General features: G+C 33.2%; 1 long non-coding RNA gene across 2 annotated transcripts; it reads left to right on the plus strand.

The window, feature by feature from the left end:
- Nucleotides 1–578: 578 nt before the first annotated feature.
- On the plus strand, nt 579–4,000 carry LOC107899471 (uncharacterized). Of its 2 annotated transcripts, XR_001684693.2 has the most exons (5): nt 579–1,122; nt 2,265–2,398; nt 2,574–2,836; nt 3,178–3,209; nt 3,775–4,000. It is a non-coding gene; the product is annotated as an uncharacterized lncRNA (long non-coding RNA). The 2 variants fall into 2 exon arrangements; XR_005912014.1 differs by having other exon boundaries at nt 2,265–2,836.
- Nucleotides 4,001–6,159: the final 2,159 nt, after the last annotated feature.

A 6,159-nucleotide genomic window follows, 5' to 3' on the forward strand; every position in this document is an offset into this window, starting at 1 on the left:
ATCATTTTTTTCTTATTAAAATATACGATATTTATTCTGAGAGTACTTACTTTTTTATAAAAATTCAATTTATAAAAAAATAATAATAATTTTTTATAAAATCACTTAACTAATAATAATTTTTAACAGACAAAATAAAAGATTTTTAGCATAGCAAAACAGTGTCGTTTTATTCCAAATGAAATAATTTTTTGCGGCGTTTTTGTGAAAAACGTCGCAAAAGGTAAGCAATAGCGGCATTTTTATAAAAAACGCCACAAAAAATAATTTTACTTTTAAAAAATAGCGCCCTTTTAGCATAGCAAAACACTATCGTTTTATTCCAGATAAAATAATTTGTACGACATTTTTATGGAAAACGCCGCAAAAGGTAAGCAATAGCGGCGTTTTTTTAAAAAACATCACAAAAATAATTTTATTTTAAAAAATAGCACCATTTTATATAGCAAAACAGTATCGTTTTATTCTAAATAAAATAATTTTTTTACGGCAATAGCGACATTTTTATAAAAAACCCCCCAAAAAAAAATTTACTTCTAAAAAAATAGGGCCATTTTATAAAATTCCCTCCCCTCCCCCCGAAATCCCCAACTTTTTCCCCTAAAATACCTTATTCCCCACATCCAATAAAGAAGCCTAGAAGCTTATTCAACTCTAGGGAAAATTAAAATCAAAGAACCCAGAACCAGGAAACCAAGGAAACAATGAGAAAAAAAGCAAAAAGGGATTGGAAATTGAAGGGTACCGAGTGGAAGGGTTGTCAATAGGAGGGCATGAAACTATTAGGAAAACTGAGGGATGGTGTGACGGCTACTGATTTGGTGTTGACAGTTACTCAAATGCAAAGGAAGCATGGGGTTGTTGTCGATTTCTTGTTGAACTAATTACTGTTTTCGTGTTGTTATTATAACTTGCGTTTAAGTTGCAATTTCAGCATTGGGTTGACTAGAAGGGAGGAGGGTGACTTGGGACCCGTATATGGGTTCCAATGGAGGCATTTTGGTGCTAGGTTGGTTTTTCTTTTGTTTTTGTTGGTTTAGTTTCAAACAACTGCACCAAAGAGCTGTTTCATGCGCCCTCCGGGTGCCATTCTAGTCCCCGACGAGAGCATCATAGCAACGGGTAAATGTTTTTTTGCACTCTTATGCATACCCTTCACTTCTGGTTTTTATCATGCTTTGGCACTTGGCAGACATATTTGTTTAGTTTATTTTTCTTTATCTTTTGAAACATTCTTATGAATTTCTATTTCTGTTTTTGAATGAATTTACTAGTCTTCAAGTTCGTGGAGCCTCCTGAGAACAATGAAAAACAGATGGATCAAAAGAGCAGGGTTAAGTTTAAAATCATGAGTCTTAAGGTGAAAGGTCCAATGGACTACATACCTGAGCTGGCTAGTAGAACTCCTATAAAACTGCATTTTTGTGTGGTTCACTTGGATAATAAAATTTAGACTTTATAATTTGAGGATGTTTAGATGTTGGTGAGTTTATGATGAAAAAATGAAGTAATATTCTGTATTGTTGATGCAAATAATATTTAGTTTATGTGGTTGATACTTAAATTTCTTTCAGATACGTAGCTTTATCAGAATGTCATCACAAATATTGCAGTACTATAGATTGGATTCTTTTATTTCCAAAGCTTTATAATTTGAAGCATAAAATGTCATTCTGGAACAAATTTCTATACCCATTGTTCTTTTATTGACTTGGGGTTAAGATCTCCTCTATTAGCTTTTTTCTCCATTACTTTCCAATTGAACTTTTTAACCACTTTTCATAAGTATGCCTTTCACCCTTCATAGTCAGATCCTGTACATGTAAATGGTGCTTGTGTGTTGAAAATTAGTGGACAAATAAGTAATGAAAGGGAGTCCCACCCCTGGATATGTGCTTGCTGCATAAAGAAACTACTGCACTTTGGGGCACTTTGGAGCCAGGTTTTTTCTTTTTTTCATTTTTGTCATCAAGATGGCCTGGTGTTGCTGTAATTGGCCTTTTGAAGGCTGCTTTTGTGCATGCTTGATGGGATGAGAATTTATTTTTTCTCAAAGCTGATCTTGGGCCAATTTTGAAAGAGGCATGCACGGTTTTTCAATAATATTTTGGGTTGTCTTTCTGCCATAGCATGATGCACAATTGTAAATTTCACCATCTATACTATTGATTGATTGCTTCTCTACCTATCTGTATTTCTTCCTCTTGTGGTTGGATATTTGTAATTTTGTTGAGTAATTAATCTTAGGTGCTTGGTTTTTACAGTTTGATGAGCAGAAGGATCAAGTTGCAATAGAACAAATACTACGGGTTGTTTTCCTAGATCCTGAGCGTCCTTGTCCTCTAAGTCCCATTAGCTTGTTACTCCCGTTTCCACAACTATATGTGCCTTCATTCACGTTTGCTTCTGCTTTTAGACATTTGCATATCAACAATTTCCACAATGCTGATGCTTAAAATCTTCAAAAAAGTATCAATACTGTAGGAAACTAATAGCCCTCCAAAAAAAAAACTGAAGAACACATAATTAGCTAAATTTTCAGTTTCTTACTGAGAATTTTTCTCTGAACTCAGCGTCAGATTGAGAAAGTATACTCTTCTTACTTGGAACTGAAACTTGAGGATGTTGAACTCTGTATATCAGGGCCCAAGAGGTAAAAGTTTTCCAGACATAAAAATTGGAACCTTTTGTAACATGAAAAACTATCTTATTTCTAATATTCCAAATGTGGCATGTCTGAATTTGACTACTTTATTGCGGGCCACATGATCGAGTTCCTTTGCAAGAAATGAAAGCAGATTGGCATGCTTGCTTAGACAACAGAGTTGGACTCAAGGTATGAGCTCTATAATTTAGGTTAGGCTCTGTAATATACTTCTGTTTATTTGCTTCTTATGTTTATCATTGGAGATTTTAGAACTTTAATTGAATTATTGAAAGTGGCTTAATTTTTAATTTTGCAAGTTTTTGTTGATCAGCAATTTATTTATTTTCTGTATAAAATGTATAAGTGTTGAGTACTTAATGTGTTACTATATCAATTAGAATTCACGACATCATTTTCATTATTAATTTGTGTACTTAAAATGTACAAGTTTTTGTTGAGTACTTAATGTATAAGTGTTGATCAGCAATTAATGTGTACATGATTTATTGAAAAAAAGCTTTTTGTTTCAGGTAAATAATTCAAGAGGTGCTGAACATGATAGGTAAGCTGCTTCTTAAGTTTAAGCCTCTTCATTTAACCTTCAGCCAGGATGTTTCTTAACATATAGAAATTGTATTATTAATTTTGTTGATGTCAAAGAATCATTGAACCTAAAAGTTTAAGTTATTATATTAGTGCCTTTATTTTGTTGTTTTTGGTTCTAATGTCCACTTTTGCCCTTAGCTGTCTTTATAGTTTTATGATCTATTAGTTCCTCTATTTTTTATATGATAAGAGTTGCCACATGATTTGCTATCTTGCTTCTATGGGATTTCAAGAAAAATATGTTGTTGAATGTACTTGCTCTTTTAGGTTCGTACTTTATTATTATGGTTATGCTTTTTATTCCGACTCTTTATGATTTAAGTACCAGTGTCCGGAACCCATGAATGTGGGAAAACTTGGAAAAAAAATTGAACATACTCATCTCAGACATGCCTTCCTTCCCATATTTGACATGTCTTTATACTGACACCTAACACTCATGCCTAAGTCCGAGTAACATGGTTCTTTTCTTTTTCAAGTTCTAAATTGTTTAACAATAGGTTCTTTGTTTTCTTAAGCAGGGATGATGAAGATGATTTTGTTGCCAAGATGAAGGCAGCTGAGGAAGCCTTGGAAGCAAAACAAAAAGTAACAAATAGCTTGTCTACTACCCGTTCTCTCTTTTTTTTTTTATCATGTTTTATAATTTTGTGACAAATTGTTCTTGGTACTCTGAAGATATTTATGGAAAATTACCCTATGATTCTATTGTATTTATACTGCATGGCTGTACCATGTATTTCTTAACTAGTTTGATAAATTTTATGTGGTGTTTAATTTTTCGTTACAGTCTGTGTTTTAATTTTTCATATGTATTATTTATTTTAGTTTTGATTCTAAATTTTTATTATTACTTTAATATTTATGACAACTTGAGTTCTAATTTTTGGATTTTAATTGTGTTATTAATTTATTATTTTAAAATTTAAAATTAAATTCATTAATTTTTATATTTAGTTTTAAAATTAAAATTTTCATAGAAAATTTAATTTAAATAATATTTTTTTATTTATCCTTAAAAAGTATATTTAAAGTTCAAATTTAAAACATAAAACATAATATAATATTTATCATAAAAATAAATATTATTTGATTAAAATAATTTTTTTAAAGGTTATTTTTTAGCGGCGTTTTTGCGATAAGCGCCGCTAAAGGTCGTGGTCTATAGCGGCGTTTGTGGGAAAAGCGTCGCTAAAGGTCGTGGTCTATAGCGGTGTTTGTGGGAAAAGTGCTGCTAAAAGGTTGTGGTCTATAGCGGCGTTTTCGGGAAGAGCGCCGCTAAAGGTCATGGTCTTTAGCTGCGTTTGTGGGAAAAGCACTGCTAAAGGTGATGGTCTTTAGCGGCGTTTGTGGGAAAAGCGCAGCTAAAGACCATGACCTTTAGCAACATTTTTTTAAATAAACGCCGCTAAAGTTAGCGGCGTTTTTTACGGCGCTTTGCTTTTAGCGGCGCTAAGAAGCGCCACTAAAGGCCTAAAAAAGCGCCGCTAAAAGCCTGTTTTGGTGTAGTGAACCATGGGCTGAGTTAAGTGGGACTGACTAACGAGTTGGAAGACGTTAGACAACTGTTAGATTAACGCTCGAAAACCAAGGTTAATTACCTATCCTTTTCGAACCTATATTAATTACACAATGATTCATTAAAAAAATCCGTACATAACGATATTTACAATCCTGCTTTTCAGTTTGAATGGATGTTGTATGCCAATCCCGATATCATATCTTGCATCCCGCTAGAAGTGCTGGCCAATCGGGAGATGTGGGATGTGAAGGTGTCGTTTATAATGTACGCGACAGTGAAAATACACAAATCGGATCAGGTTCTACGACAGTTCAGGTATATGCAACGAATTCCACCACCACCGTGAGACATGAAGGAACTACACAAAGTGGACATGCAGGGGAAGAACGACGAAGATTGGGCGAAGAAGCATAAGGAGTGGTTTTTTTTATAAAACTAACCCAAAAAAATTAATGAATTACGTAAATGACCTATTTTTTTGATAAAATACGTAAATAACCTAAAACATACCGTAAAAGTTGGTGGAGCCAAAGTGTTTGGCGCCACCAACATGCCACGTCAGCAATCGAGATAAAAAAATTAATTTTTTGGTGGAGCTATGTAGAATGGTGCCACCTGTATAAATACTAAGAAAATATTGCGGCTTTTGAAAAAACGGGGGGGATTTAAACAAATTTTCCTTCTTCTGGTGGAGCCAAATTATTTGGCGCCACCAGATTCCAACGCCTCTGGTACCTTTTGTCCTTTTTCAGTTTTTTATTTGTTTTTTATTATTTTTAATTTGTTTATTATTATTTTATAATATTTTATGTATATTTTTTTGGTGGAGCCATTCTAAATGGCGCCACACCAGTACGTTTTTTTAATTTATTTTTTATATTTTAGATTTTACAAAAATAATATTTATTTGGTGGAGTCATTTTATTTGGCGTGACCAAATTTGTATATATAAGCCTCTCAATGACACATGAATCCAAGTTGAAAGAAAAAAAATTACTTATACAATGTTAGAGGATGAGTGGGAGAGATATGAGAACCCTTTTTTTTATGTAATTGTGTTTTTTTTTAATTTGAAGGTATGTTTTGTTTAACAATAATCTGGTGGAGCTTTGATACCGATAAATTTAATGGTTATTTTTGGATGCCAATTATTTATTTGGTAACAGGTTCAAATTGGTTATGTAAGTGTCTCCGTTGGTTGTGGCAGGATGATAACGAGTTCAAATTGGTTATGCAGCCAACGGGTGGATTATTTGGGATTCCCTAAGTCAATGGGATGTTTGAAGGCTAAAAGAAATCTCAAATTGAACCGCACAGGTGAGATCATCAATATCGGCAGCATTCGAGCTACAATTTAATAACACTGAGAAAGTCGTTTTTGTTA

The sequence above is a fragment of the Gossypium hirsutum genome, chromosome D04 (genome assembly GCF_007990345.1).
Source record: "Gossypium hirsutum isolate 1008001.06 chromosome D04, Gossypium_hirsutum_v2.1, whole genome shotgun sequence".
Taxonomy (NCBI): domain Eukaryota; kingdom Viridiplantae; phylum Streptophyta; class Magnoliopsida; order Malvales; family Malvaceae; genus Gossypium; species Gossypium hirsutum.